This window comes from Thamnophis sirtalis, unplaced genomic scaffold (assembly GCF_051295495.1).
Source record: "Thamnophis sirtalis isolate CommonGarterSnake01/CBP01778 unplaced genomic scaffold, rThaSir2_p1.2 scaffold_3, whole genome shotgun sequence".
NCBI classification, from domain to species: Eukaryota; Metazoa; Chordata; class Lepidosauria; order Squamata; family Natricidae; genus Thamnophis; species Thamnophis sirtalis.
In genome coordinates, this window is record NW_028261383.1 from 4,092,513 (window position 1) to 4,109,060 (window position 16,548).

Here is a 16,548-nt window from a genome sequence, read left to right on the forward strand (position 1 = left end):
CAGAAAGTTCCTCCTTATGTCTAGGTTAAATCTCTCCTTGGTCAGTTTCAATCCATTATTCCTTGTCTGGCCTTCAGGTGTCTTGGACAATAGCTTGACCCCTTCCTCTCTGTGGCAGCCCCTCAAATATTGGAAGACTGCTATCATGTCTCCCCTGGTCCTTCTCTTCACTAAACTAGCCATGCCCAATTCCTGCAACTGTTCTTCATTTGTTTTAGTCTCCAATCGCCTAATAATCTTGGTTGCTCTCCTCTGCACTTTTTCTAGATTCTCAGCATATTTTTTATTGTGTGGTGACCAAAACTGGATGCAGTACTCTAGGTGTGATCTTTCTAGGACTTTATAGAATGATATTAGTATCTCACTTGATCCTGTATCCCTCTGTTAATGCAACTTAGGGTTGCATTGGCTTTTTTTGGCTGCCGCTGCACACTGCTGGATCATATGCTATATTCTATGTTCTATCTTTCCATTTCTATTTTTTGCTTAGAGTTGTTTCTTGAAGGAAGGAAGGTAAGTTCAGGGAATGGACCACCAACTTCCCTTCCTCCCCTGTTTGCAAATTCTACTGGTCAGAAGTTTCTAAACCACAGTTTTAATCTAGTTTAATAAATCAAATAGCATAAAAAACAATAATTCTTTTAGAATATTTTTTTTGTAAAATTTAATATAATAAGGTCACCATACTTTAAAATCATAGATATGACATATAAAGAATGGAAGAATCCCTGTTAATAAAGACCATGAGTATGTAGCCACTGTTGCCATGTACTGCTGAAACCCCTCCAGACTTTATTTAGTAAAATAAGTCTTTATTGCAATGAGTTATTCCAAAATTTCAAAGGGAGGAACTAAATAAAGAATCTGTCAGTAGTTGCATCTTCTACATCTGTTTGGAATTAAGCAAAAAAATTATATTTAATTAACTGAAGCCCAGTGACTACTGGGCTAATGTTCATTTCTACATCTATTTTCTATAGATAATTAGTACTAACACATTTTCTTTGGTAATTCCTTATTTCTTTGCTTAGTCTGTTCCACAGTCCAAATGTGTGGAAAATTGTCGCCCTGGATTTGTCAAGCGAAAGCGAGAAGAAGAGCCAGTTTGCTGTTATGACTGTGTTCCTTGTCCAGAGGGGACCATCTCCACTCAGGAAGGTGGGTGACACCAAAGAAAATAACTGTCAAGAAGAAGTGGCTTAATCCAGAGCATTTTCATGAAAATGCAAGTTAAAAGAAATTAGAAGAAATATTAAAAGAAAAGTAGTATTGAAACGCACTCTACCTGGGCCTCTCCTTAAGGACCACTGAAAAAATGTCACTAATCTATAAGGTAGTGTAGACAACTAAATATTCACCTCATTACACACATATTTACAATGTTCCTAAGGGTCATTTCAGATTATTTGGAAGACTATCTCAAAGGTGCTTTTTCAAAAGGCAACTGGTCTTTCTTTGTGTTTCCTTAAAAAAACATTTTGTTTCTCATCCAGAAAGCTTCCTCAGTTCTGACTGAATGGTAAATGGAAGGATTTATGTTACTTGCAGTCATCTGGTCATTAGCATTCTCTCTAAGAGTCATTGACGTCACTTGGAGGTTTATCTATTCCTGCAGGGTCACCAAAATATTGTAAAGAGGTGTGAAACCGTGGAATTGCTGAAAGGACTGTGTTGGAGACCAGGGGTAGATGATAGCAATAGCAATAGCAATAGCAGTTATACTTATATACCGCTTCATAGGGCTTTCAGCCCTCTCTAAGCGGTTTACAGAGTCGGCATATTGCCCCCACAATCTGGGTCCTCATTTTACCCACCTCGGAAGGATGGAAGGCTGAGTCAACCCTGAGCCGGTGAGATTTGAACCGCCGAGCTGCAGAACTAGATGTTGTATCCCTCCCCCTCTTGTTGAAATAGGGCTGTTCAATTTTAATGTAGATGGCCTTTCTGGTCCCTCTTTCAAACCAGCGGTTTACTCTGTCCAGAATGTGGGCTTTGATGTCCTCAGAATAGTGACCTGTCTTCAAAAGAATGACTTTGAAAGACAAAGTCCATACCCATTCACATTATAGAGGTGACCCTAAGGACAAGTGACCTCAAAGACTTGCAGAGAGAGTGCTTATAACCAGATCACTGCAAGGAATATAAATTCTTCCATTCTTCATCATTCAGTCAGAACTGAAGATGCTTCTTGGATAAGAAACAAAACATCTTCAAGGAAAATGGTATAGGTTCTCCTGCTTGAGCAGGGAGCTGGACTAGAAGACCTCCAAGGTCCCTTCCTGCTCATTTTATTCCATAAAAAGTCCAATTGCCTTTTGAAAAAGCACCTTTGGACAACTGTGACCTGGATGACAGAGAATCCCCATAGACATTTGGAAGACTAGCTTTCTCTGCCAAGCAAATAAAGTTCACAAGATCAATATCTTTTAGGTTCAGTATATTAAAAAGTGCCTAGAACAAATGAAAATATACTTATTTATTTCAGTGGAAAATGCTGCTGGTATCAGGTGTTGTCTCAATAAGATATTCCCTAAAAGATAAAAGCATAGAATGTTAAAGAAATATTGTTTTTTTCTTTTCAGATATGGAAAAATGCACCAAGTGTCCTAATGATAAGTATCCAAACGAGGACCGAATCCAATGTATCCCCAAAGTTATCTCCTTCTTGTCTTATGAAGAATATCTGGGCATCATCCTGGTCTCCTTTGCCCTACTCTTGTTCCTAACTACAGGCCTTGTTTTAATCATATTCATAAAATACCTAGAAACTCCCATTGTCAAAGCCAACAATCGGGACCTGTCTTATATCCTCCTGGTCTCCCTCCAGTTTTGCTTCTTGTCTTCTTTTCTCTTTATTGGTCAACCAAGCAGAACCACTTGCCTTCTCCGACAAATGTTTTTCAGCATCATATTCTCAATTGCCATTTCTTCTCTCTTGGCCAAAACGATTACTGTAGTGCTGGCTTTCTTGGCCACAAAACCAGGAAACCGAGTGAACAGATGGTTGGGGAAGAGCTTGGCCAACTCCATCATCATTTCTTGTTCTGCTGTCCAAATTATCATCTGCTCCATCTGGCTTGGAGTTTCTCCTCCATTCCCTGACTTTGACTTCCTTTCCCAAACTGAAGCAATCATCTTGCAATGCAATGAAGGCACTGATGTCATGTTCTACATCACCCTTAGCTATATGGGCTTCCTGGCTGCCATCTGCTTCACAGTTGCATTCCTGTCCAGGAATCTCCCTGGGGGTTTCAACGAAGCCAAACTGATCACCTTCAGCATGCTAGTCTTCTGCAGTGTCTGGGTGACTTTTGTTCCAACCTACTTGAGTACCAAAGGGAAATACATGGTGGCTGTGGAGGTGTTCTCCATATTGTCCTCCAGTGCTGGGCTGCTGGGCTGTATCTTCATCCCGAAGTGCTATATTATCATTCTGAGGCCAGACCTGAATACCAAGGAGCAGCTTACAACAAGAAAAAATGTCAACTTGTGAAATTGAGCAATTCCCATGCTCAACATTTTCCAAGATAACCTAGGAAAAGATCAAAGCTGTTCTCCATCCATAAGTTATTTCAATGATTTTGCTTGAAATAATTAAAGGGCAGCTGGAGGATTCATGATTATCAATAATAGAATTCTATGATTCTATGAAGTTAGTGTTATGAGAAAAAGAAATTCTTGGAATAGTAAGAAGGTTTTAACAAAATAGAAATATGGAAGGATTGCATACCTTGACAAACTCAATTGTTGGTACTTTTTGTTAAAACTGCTAAGGCAATGCAATTGTTTCTTTTTATTTACACAATAACTCTTTCTTGATGATAGTAGCAGAAGATTAGTGGGGAAGTAACAAGGCTTGATAATTATGAATATTCATGATCTATTAAGTACCCATATATATATATCATTATCATTTTGTCCTCCTTTCCTGAAATGTATCAATATGAGTGCATCCTGTTGTATGTAGGATTTTCTCCCACTATTTTGGGGAGTGAAATTCCTCCAATGTCCACTGAATAAATAATTACTGCAATAAGCTTGGATTGTTGATTATTTTGGGTGCTGCATTTGATTGTCCAGAAACTGATGTCTGCAGTAGGATTCACAGTCTTCAAACTGTAATCAAGGACAACAGCTGGGGTGCCTGTATAGGGTGAGCGTCATGAGATTGCTCCCATGATCCTTCCTGCTGTCAAATCAAGGCATCATTTAGGATGGTGTCGTAAGGCAATAATCTATGTCTAAAACTCTATTTTCTTTAGGGAGGTTTGTTGGATGTATTTTGACTCTCTAGGCAGCTTACAGAGTCAGCATACTAGTCCCAACAATCTACATTCTTGTTTTACCAACTTTGAAAAGATGGAGGGTTGAGTCAACCTTGAGCCAGTGAGGATCAAATTTCTAGTTCTGTGGGCAGAGTTTGCCTGTAATGTTGCATTCTAACCATGGCATCACCAGAGCTCTGTATATTATTGTCATCTTGTTCTCCCAGGGCATGGCTGCTGAGCTGCTTTTCATCCCTAAATGTTACTGTCAGCATTCCAAATACCATGAAGAATTAAATCAGAGTCGAAGGCAAAACTATGCTTAAAGTTCCAATTTAATAAGGCAGGCATGTTGGCATCATGCTGTGGGATTCCAACTCTGGAAGTTACATCAGAATCCCACCCAGTTAAAAGTTCATGATCTTGTCTCCACACCCACAATCCATTACATGGTCCAATCTTCTTCTTTCACACTGGCATCCATGCCCAGCTTCTTCCTGTCAGGTGTACTGGTGCGGAGACAAAGGATAACCTTGCTTCTAGTAAAGAATGAAAAACAATACATTCCACAATCCTACTCCTTCTATTCCACCCTCCCATCAACTATACTTAAGGAAACAGCATAATGAAATAAGAGAAAGTGTGGCAGGCCAAAATTCTAAAAGGAATATAAATGCAGGCCTGACAGTTACATTATTTTATTAAGGGTAGCTCTGAACACCAAGGAAAGTCTAATAATAAAAATAAATCAGAAAATCTTATTTAATTCAATGTATATCAAGGAACATAAAATGCCCTTGATATTCCATAGTATGGGGTATTACATACAAATCTGAAGAGAAAATACTGTATTGGTTTATTTTCCGTTTCTAAATCATCTCACAGTTTACCGAGGTGTCTTAATCAGCCTTGCACTGATTTAATAATACTGAAAAGGCAAAAGGGAAAGAAGGCAGGCTGAGTTCATGTACTTTCTGGGGACATAGAAATGCTGCTCTATAAAAGTAACCATATCAAATGAACTCTTTCTCTGCCTCAAGTAGCTTGCACTGTGTGCTCTTTGGAAGATCCAGCCTGAATTTGAACCACAATTTTCTTCTAATTATATGCACAACAAAATGTCAAACAAAGCCAGGGTTTGTGTGCCATGTTTTCTGTTTTTCAAAGAGGAGCTTGCAAAAGAATCATCTAAAGTTGATCCAAGCATCTAAGGATCATGAGTGAAATTCATACATAGAGATCACATTTGAGCATTAAATGTCATTTCCAGGAAAGAGAAGAGAGGGAACCCACAGTCTCTTCTATCAACTGTCACTCCTGCTGCAGCCAACTGTCACTGATCGGAATCTTTATTCTGTTGCTAGGCAACTAACCTAAGGGAACCTCCCTTCTGCTCTTCTTTTTCCTGGGCCATTATAAGTCAACATTTCAAGACTCAAACAGCAATCTTTTCATATCCTCTTCTAGATTTCACATTGTTTAATTAGATCACCATTAACCATACTTTGAGTTCTGAAACATATATAACAACTTACTTTCTTATTTTTTAAATATCTTAGCATTTTAAATTCAAATTTATTTATTTATTTTTCATATTTTTAACCACCCATCTTCCTCAGATTGCCAGATTGTTTCCTTTGTATCCAGCTTGTTTTTTATGTTCATTATGTTGTTATAAATATTCTATTGCATCCAATACAAATCTGACATTGTCTTTCGTCATTTAGGTAAGAATATAAACTGACCTTCATGAATAAACTGTTGTAATTTGTTTTATATTCAGTCTGTCAAAAATAATGTAGACACTTTATAATCATGATTCAGTAATGAAATTGGTTTTTAGTTCTTATGATATCTTTTTAATATAGTGTTGCCTTTAATTTCAGGCCTTGTTATTAGCATTTTAAAATATGATATTACCACTTTTAACATGACAGTCTAGGCTTCTTTTTCATGTTAAGAAAGCATCTTTTTGCCTTTTTAACCAAGGCTGTTTCTTTGGTACTTGTGAGAACTTGCTTTTTCAGCAATTGCACCATTGGGTAAGTATTCTGAAAGTCCTTGAATACATTTGCAAATTTCAATAAACATAGAAACTCAGCTGAGAAATTTAAGGTAACTCAAACCCATTTAAGGTGAAATAACTTGTTGAATGTTATGTAGAATCAAAGTTTTCTCTTGTCCAAGTCTCACAGTAATCAATGGTTTTATTATTTGATCATTTACTTTCTGATATATCACAAATATCAAATGTCTGTATCATTTGTTTCTGTACCCTATAAAAGTTGAAACTCCTCCCACTTTATAAATGTTTTTGGCTTTCCTTTAATGTCTTACTGATTCCTGTTTTGACTTAGGCCCATGATGACGAACCAGTGGTGGGATTCAAATAATTTAACAACCGGTTCTTTGCCCTAATGACCAGCTGGGTAGCTGGGCTTGGTGATCATGTGACTGGGTGGGCATGGCCAACTCAACATCACTCACGTCGATGGGCGCTTCGCCTTAGCTGGGACAATGTAATAAGGGTTAACCGGAGAGGCAGTTTCTGTAAACAGGGCATCTGTTTCCTTCCTGCCTTCCTTACAGGATTAGCCCTGTGAAGTGGAAAAAATCAAAATGAGATTTCTTCCAACTATCGGTTCTCCGAAGTGTTTAGAAAGTTAACAACTGGTTCTCCTGAATAGTTGCGAACTGGCTGAATCCCACCACTGTGGCAAACCTATGGCATGCATGCCAGAGTTGGCATGCAGAGCCCTCTCTCTGGTCACACGCACTATCACCAGCTGCTCTCCCAGTTTCCAGCACTCCCATGTGCACAAAGACCAGCTGACTGGTGTGCAAATGCATGCTGGAACCCAGAAGAGCAGCTGGGGTTTTTTTTTTGGTTTTGGCATGCACGCATTTGTGTGCATGTTCTGGTTTTCACACTTGGTGCCGCAAAGGTTTGCCAACACTGACCTAGGCAAAGAAGCTCCTTTGCAAAGCTAACAGTCTCTATTTCAAATTCAGGCATCAAGTTCTTATCAGCTCCAGGCTAATCTCAGGATACCTGATTTTGGAGCCAATACCTTGACTCTGGAGAAGGATGCAGTAGACGCCGTTCCCTCAACAATACAGTTTTTTATAATTACTTAAGCCAACCCCTTTTAGGACATCTATGACCTTATTCATGTTATTTGAAATCACCCAATATTACCTAGCTAGCATCAGTATTACTGTATATACTCGAGTATAAGCCTAGTTTTTCAGCCCACTTTTTGGGCTGAAAAAAGCCGCCTCGGCTTATACTCGAGTCAGTGAAAAATTTGCCCGAAATGGAGGAGAAAAAGGGGCGGGGCCATGCCGCTGGGTGACACTCGTGAATGGCCCAGTGCCCCTGTGAGTTTCCCCTCCCTCTGTGTCAGTTTGCCGCGCAGCGCGCACCGCACCATCCCCCCTCCTCACGTTCTAATGTAATGCAGGGCTGTCTTACGATTCCCCTTCCTCCCCCTCCTGCCGCTCTGCAACGATGTCCCACCTCCTCCTTGTTATGGCAAGCAGCCACATAGTGATGTCCCACCTCCTCTGGTACAGTGATCCAATGATAGGAATCACTGTGCCGTGTGTCATAGGAGGCGGGACATCGCTCCCGCGGCTGCACGGGACATCATCATCACAGCGGGACATCAGCATCATGAGGTGAGTGAAGTATTTCATTGAATACACCGCTAGTTTACTGTTTTTCTTTGAAATAAATATTCAAAAACATTATTGGTATCTATTTTTATTTTTGAAATTTACCGGTAGCTGCTGCATTTCCCACCCTAGGCTTATACTCGAGTCAATAACTTTTCCAGTTTTTTGTGGTAAAATTAGGTGCCTCGGCTTATATTCGGGTCGGCCTATACTCGAGTATATACGGTATCTAGCACCAATCATCATATTTTGTTTTATTTTATTATTTCCAGTGGCAATTAGTACATTATATCAAAATAAGTACACTGATCTCCAAAATTCTCTTTTCCCAAATCTTTGCCCTTATTCCATAATATGTCTCACTTCAGCAACCATTCTTTTGTAAGCATTATTGACCATCCTTGCAGTCTTCGAAGTTACTAAGTATCAATGCCCATCTGCGTTTACATTTTCGCTTCTCAATATAAAAATATTAGGGGAAGGGGGCTTTTAGCCTTTCCATCAGTTCCTGCCCAAAATCTGGACCAAGGAAAATGAGTAAAGATCCAGCATGAGTAGCAGGTCTCTTGTTCACCTTGTTTCAGTTGGATATGCTCAAATTCAGATCTGTTGCATTGCTTCCATTTAATATCAAGGTTTATGAATGCACTTTCTCGGCATTTTGTTCTCAATGTTCTCATCTTCCCATTTACGCCCTGCACTTTATATATTGTAGTGTTTTTAATCTTGCCATTTAGCTCCTTCTTAAATCCAAGTGTGTGGAAAGTTGCCCACCAGGATTCTTCAAGGTGCTTCAGGGTGAAGATCACATTTTTTAAAAATCCCTGTTTTATTTCTGCTATTTGTGTTTCCTTCCCCAATTTTGAAAACCGAGGACCTTGGAAACAGCCCTTTTCTGTCACAACACCTGCTCTATGAAATAACATCCTCCCTGAGACTTGTTGAGTTCCAATCCTGACCTTCTTTAAAAGACCATTTAAATTTTAACTATATCCCCAAACATTGCATTAGAGTGGATCTGACCTCTTGTGTGCTATGGCTACTTTCAAGCTTTGTGGAATGTTTTAAATTAGATATCTGCTGTTCTTTTCTTTCTAAATGATTTTAAGAAAATATGCTGGGCATTGTCATAATGCAGTTAGAGAGGTTTATAATTTTATTTTATTTTTATGTTGTTAAACTTAAATGAGGCCCATTGTACATGCTTCACAAATTCAGACATTAAAACAAGAATCAGAACAATAAGAGATTATGAAGAAGATTGCAAGGATAACAAAATCCAGGGAAAAAACCCAACAGAAATCCATGCAATCCAGGGAAGGTAATCACTCACCTCCCCAATATCCTAGGTGAGGAACGGAGTGTTCAAAACCCTTTAAAAAGCAGCACTGCAGAGGCCACCTGAAATTTACAGGGAACCTTGTCCACTTCCTTAGGAATCACCAACTCAAACTCTTCCCAGTTCATAAACACCAAGCCTTGCCCCAGGTCCCTTCCTTGCCAAAGTCAGGAAAAATCTGAGCAATTTTATCCTTCACATAGCGTGAATAATCCTCTAAGAGACTTAGCAGATGTTCTGAAGGATTCTCCCTAACCAATTGTGTTAAGAAAGGGTATGTTTGGGTAATGAAACATCAGGAAGAAAACAATCAAGCTCAGAGAGCACCAAGAACCAACATCTCAACCCTGAACTACAGATATTCTCCTTTATTCTCCCGAACCAATAAGGACTGGGTCGCCCTATATATGGGTGCTGCATAGCTATCAGCAGTGGAAAAATATTGCTGTTTTACTACCCTTATCACCATGAGGTGATCTCTAATGTGTGCTCTTACATATGTTTGATCAGATGGCCTTAGAGTTTTTCTTCAATGTTCTCAAGATGCCTTTAGGTGTTTTTTTTATTTTGAAGATTCTCTGTAAATCAAAGTACATCCCAGGATTAGCACAGAATGATCCAAGGATCAATCCACCTGTCCAATGTAGGTAGCAACTGAAGCCTTATCTAAATGAGAAGATTGAGTGATCTTGTTAGGCATCAATCTGGCATTCAAATGCAACAGCTGGAACCCAGATCCACCAAATATCTAGTAGCCAGGCATTGAGAGTAGAAGCCAAGGGCCATAGCGTTGGACAACTTTTGAACAGCAGATCAGATGTCACCAAGTATGACCTATATTCAACTTATCATGATCAGGATAGTTCTACCTATTTTGTCAGTTTCCCTCTCTCATTCAAACCCTTAGTTAACTCTTGTAGGCCCAAGGTGTGCATATCAATGATATCCATCTCTAGATAAAAAAAGTAATCCCAAGAGAAAAACTGACACAGAGACATTCAAAAACAGACTTGTAACCACATTTATCAAACATCCGGCAATCTTTGGGGGGATTCACACACGGTCTCAGAGATGGGTAGGCAAAACCAAAAAGAAGAGGGTCCACAAGGTCTCCCTCAATCAGTTTCAGGAAGGACATGGCGAGAAATCATGTCACAGAGGGACCATGCTGTGGGAATTGCTGCCATCATAGCTGTAGGTCTCACAGCCCTCTGTAAGTTTAGTAAAAAAAAAAAGTCAAAATATAAAGTTTCTCAGTGCTTACACAAATATGGGAGGACAATAGAGAGAGCATCAAGGAAAAAAAATGAACAGTTCAAACCCCTCTATAACTTTCTCCCTATAAAGCAAAAGGGATAGTCCACAGGCTGTTATTTTCCTGCTCTTAATCAAGTCTCATCTCAAAATTGGTATTTCTAGAAAAGATGGGAAATAAAATTTAACCTCTGTCACGACCAATTTTAAAATCAGCTCCAATCAGGGTTTATATACGGAGATCTAATAGAAAAGAAAATCACAAACAGGTCCAATTCTTAATATTAGACAGGGTTCAAGGTACTGGTAGTTTAATTGGCTTTAGAATACACGGAATACTTGAGATAAGTGCAGCCAACCTAGGATGTCACCAAAGTACATAGTTCTAGATGACCTTCCCCAGTGATCTCTGGAGACAAGTTACTATTTTGAAGGACAGCAGAAGTCATTATCTGGCTGTTGAATTATCTTTATCCAGCATCACTTTCTGGAGAAGATCTGACAGGAAGAACCACAATTACTACAGAACAATGCCTTTAGGGATGGATTTATGATTTTTCACTAAGATGTTGTTTTTTCTCCAGCTACTCTTCTGCAAATGGAACCTTGGAGAATTTTAGGATCTCCAGAGGAAAAAGCTGCTTCTCACTGTAATTTTCAAAATTCTGATGACATCTCTACTGCTACTTCTTCAGTGACTGTCTTTGAGTTAAATATCAGACTGAAACAACGTGGAAGGAAATCTTGCATCAGAAAAGGATAAATACCTCAGCCACACACATTGCGGCACAGGGTTTGGGGACAGGTAGATATTGCACTCTTGAATGTACTTTCTCTCCTTTCCAGGTGAAGCTTGGTGTGTCTCTGTGTGAATCAGGAAAGTCACTAGAATTTCCATATTGTGAAGGCGCTTTGAATTAATCTAACTCTTCTTGCTGTTCTTTTTTAGAAACAGGAAGGAGATTGATTCAGCTCCATAAATTATGACTATTCTGCTTCTGCTTTTGATTCTCCTTGTGTCCCAGCCAGTTCCTGGGAAATTTAGAATGAAGTGTCCACTGAGTTTCGAGCACCAAGATGAAAAAAAATCATGGAGCTATTACAAGCCAGGAGACCATCTCATTAGTATCATAACCACTGGAACAAAAATATTGCGTATAACAACCTTGCCTTTCAACAGGGCTCCTCATTTTCAGTTTGAGTCGTAAGTCATTCACTGTGATGGAGTTGCATTCCCTATATTTTCAATTCTAACAGTCTCATTCTTTTCTTCTTATTTCACTTATGCATGTTTTGTGTGCATAATTTCTTGAGTCATTTTGATTTGCATTGCTTTTCTTTTGTCTTATATAAACAAAATCTGAAATCTAAAAATGGGGCACCCCCTCCCAAATAGTCCATATTCTACCATTTTCCTGATCTAATCCTGATTATAACATTAATATAAACTTTGCTTTAAAGTAGTTATTGAATGTGGTATAGTTGCCTCTGCCCAGCCCACCTCCTTAGTTTTATAATTATATAAAATTATATGTAATTTATAATTCATTCATATGCAATGCCTGCTTCTTATAGGAACAGAAAATGACTTGATTTTAGAATTGCTCTTCTGGGTTGTTTATGAAACAGCCTCTTCCTTTTATGATGCTTCTTCTTTAATGATTAAATGATTTTTGAATTCTGGTTACTCAGCAGTTGAAAACTTGTTCTGCTACAAATAATGATTTATTTGTGATTTATTAAACTAAGTTTAATCTCATTTCATCTCATCAACACTCATTAAAATAAAATGCTGATGGGTAATTATCATTTGCCTTTGGTGGAGGATCAGAATTGGCTTAAGATTCAGAAAACTTGTGGAGACAAAAAGGATTAAATTGAAAAAAAAATATTTCGTTAGTGCTGTTAATGATGATGATGATGATAATATGAATATTTTTATGTTAGTTTAGCTTTTGAAAGTTTTAGAGCACTACGCTACATTTTTAATATTCAAGTGGTCAACAAGATGCCTGGGCTTCTGCACAATCTCACACTTGGCTATAACATCCATGACAACTATTTGAATATACTCATGACTTCAGAGGCCTTGCTGGACATGGTCTCTACTGGAGAAGCCAATGTTCCCAACTACAGCTGTGGAAGGCAGGACAACATTTTGGCTCTTGTTGATGCAGCTGCTGCTGACATCTCCATCCACATGTCAACATTAGGAGCCACCTACAAAGTCCCACAGGTTTGTGTGTTTATTTTTCTATAGGTTCTATATATGGTGGTGGGATGGTATGTGATAGATCCAACCATATTTTATCTTTGGAATTGAAGAACTGCTTTTCACCATAATCATTCTAGGTGTCATGGTTAGGGATTGGTGTCCACAGTGTTTAGGAAGCAAGGATCAAAGCAGCAATGTCCTCTCAGGACATCTTCTGCTGCTACTGCTGAATACTTGGGAATGCAAAGGATTCTCTGTCCAAAAGGAAAGTACAACAGAGATAGAAAATTATGTTTTATACATATTCTTAACAAAACACATGTTTTATTTCAATGTCAATTATATAATTGATCAATAACTATTAACTATCAATAAATATTAAAGAAGTACATTCAACATGACTCTTCATTTGAACAAAACATTTCAGTTGACATATGAACATGTGGGTCTGATTTCCATAAGTTGTAGGGATGACTCAGAAATATGATTTGTATTCTTTATTCTTATTCTTTTAACTTATTTTGCTTTATACTATTGTTATATACACTTTTAATTCTTTATTTTCATATGGGTTAATGACTAATCAATAATAAACTATATGTTTATGTGAACCAAACTGGATTTCTTTTAAGCTAATATTTTGAAATTGATCTGATCCCAAATATTGCGAAGTATTTTTCATTGCTTTTTCAGATCAATTTTGAATTATTTTCAGATTCGCTGCATGATAAAAACCAACTGCCCTTTTATCACCGGTTTTTTCCTCCAAAAGGGATCCTCTACGCAGGAATTGTCCAAACGCTCCTTCATTTTGGATGGACCCTGGTTGGTCTCTTTGCTTCAGAAACAGAGAATGGAGATAATTTTATGAGGACTTTTACTCCTTTGCTTATTAGAAATGGGATTTGTGTTGTTATATCACAACAATTCTCAACAATTCAACTTACAGCACCCGACAGCCATGCCCTCTCTAAGTGGAGACAAGTCAATGTCTATGTTCACTATATAGAATATGGTGCCATTTTGGAGAGAATTCTTCCTTTTCATTTTATACTTCATCGTTTGCCAGGACCCATTGAAGGGAAAGTCTGGATCACAACACTCACTGCAATATTTCCACTGAGAGAGCACAGAGCTCTCAAATATGTGAATACTATCTGGACTGTTTATTTTGAGGAAAAAAAGCAGCCAATAAAGGATGCCTTTATATCCAATTTCTTTCTGGATCCACCCTTTGGACATCAGTCATTTGTTTGTTCTTTTTCAAAGCACCTCTTTTCTCTCAAAGGCCGGAAAAGATGCATTGAGAAATCACCACTGGAGACCCAAAGGAAAAAGAACACAGTGCGGGCCATGAATTTCCACAGTTTTTACAGTGCCATTAATACTCTGGCACATGCCTTGAAAGCTGCATATTCTTCCAGATCCAAGAGGAGCCAGAAGGATGGCAAAGTGAGGCTGGGAGTTCCAAGGCTTCAGCCATGGCAGGTATGGGGTCCTGATAAAGATCCATCAAACTTAGTTCCTTTGGAAAAGGAATCTAAAGGAGAAGAAGAGGAACCATATCAATCTACTTGTGTTGTAGAAGTCAACAGGTTTGGCCAATCTAATTCCTTATGCAATAACGTTCCCAAGAATGGGAATTATGACAATTTGATATTAAACCCTGCTAATTTTTAAATAAATTCTTACATCTATAGGCTTTATGATTCACATCATAGAATTTTACCTTCATAAATTTGAAGGAGCCCATTAGACCACCTATCTCAACCTCGCTTCTCTGCAGGAATCCCTGTTTTTTTTCTGACTGATGGCTGTTCAGTGTTTGCATGAAAACAGTGAAGGGGAGATTGAAATTCTCTGGTTCTTTGGCTCAACAGTAAAATTCCTCTTCTTTTTAGATGTTTTTGCCTCTTGTTCAATCAGAATTTTCTTTACTGAAACTGAATTCATTTTTCCATGTCCTACAGTCTGGAGTAACATTGAACAGATCTTAAGTGTTTTTGTAGCATCATTCATTTATTCTCCATCTAAGACCTTCTATTAATTGGAAAAGATTTTCCAGATTCCTTCTGATTTTCCACTCCTGTAGATCAACATGTACTTCTCTCTGTTGTCTTTCCTCAAGGCTAAAATGAGCGCCTCCTTGGTTTCACTACTTTTCCTAAAGTTGATCCAGTTTTTTGTGGTGCTGCAAGGGGCAGTTGTGGTCTCCCCTACCAAATCAATATTCATTTCCCGAGGTGCTTATGGAGGCATTTGCTTTCTTTCCATTAACACCATAATGAAAATGAGATCATTTTCAAAATTTTTTAATCAAGTCTGATATCATTAATCTTTCTTGCTCTACATTTCATTTTTTGTTTGGAAGACTTTCTATTTGTTTCTCTCTAAAATCCCATTCAGGGTTTTTTTTCCCCAGCCTATTTTCATAGACCATGAAGATGTGTTTTGAATTTTATATCTGGTTCTAACATTTAGAAATTCAATTTCATATCGGCTACCAACCAGTAGCCATTCAATTCAATTTCATCCAAATCATTAATGACATGGTTATTAAATTAATTATATGATTATTATCAAATAATATCAATATGCTACTATATCTAATTTATTGTTAGCTATCTTAAGTAATTATGGGAAAAGGAAGCCTTCAAATTTAACTAATAACAAATACGACTTTATTTTTCTATGTCAGTTGTTGTTACCTAAATGCAGTTCTTGAGCAGAAAGGACCTTGTCTTGCATAGCTTCCTAGCTGGGCCATAGAATAGAATAGAATAGAATAGAATAGAATAGAATAGAATGATGGATGGATGGATGGATGGATGGAGACATAGATATTTATTAATATTATCTTTCTTCGTACAATTTATTTATGATCTATTTTAGAAGGTTTCTTATAATTGACAAATTTTATTGGTCATATTGTTTTCAAAATATATTTTTCAATATGTGATTGACAAATTTTGCTGAACCTTTCTTTTTTGTTTTTGAAGATAGTTGTTAAATCTGTTCTCCCAACTAAACATATTGGAAAGTTAGATCTCTGTAAAAGAAAGATTCAAATGAGAACAGTAAAAAAGGGATAAGATTACTGCTTTTAAAATACCTGGATGTTCCCATTCTAGTTCCATCCTTTTCTGGAGAAGAACGAGTTTTGCAATCTTTCTGAATACAAACTGTACTTGGACCAAAATGGACATTTAAGGGCTGATCTGAGTATCTTTAGCTGGGTGTTTCTCCCCAAGAAGAATCTCATGAAAGCCCAACTGGTGACTGTTGAGGGACAGAGACTTATTATCAACCAAGATCATCTGTCATGGCTAAATTTGCACAACAGGGTAGGAGAAGTATTGAGGTCTTTTCTCTATTTTCCAAAGGGTTCTGACCCATTTCATTGGGCAAATGCACCATGGCTCAGGTTTGAAAAGAGAAGCTGCATGAAAATGATAAGACAAACTCTCAAGTGTGAGAAACTGTGGTTCACTTGTTCCTTTTCCTCAAACAAGAAGGAACATTTGTTGACCAGAACCTGAGTTAAATTTGATGAAATTGAATCTAGATCAGATGGAGATTCCAGTGGGAATCAGATTTACCTAGTTCTGGTTGAGGTCAGTGTCCCATAAAAGAGCGGGACAAGAAGTTTTTAACATGATTTTGAGACAAAAAAAGCCTTTTTTGAAAAAAAGAGCCTTTTTTGATTTCTGAAATAGCAAAAGACAATTAAAAGGAAATGCTGCTTAGATTTGGGTTTTGACTTGTAAGAGGGTACTTCATCTAAAAACTCCTTGAAT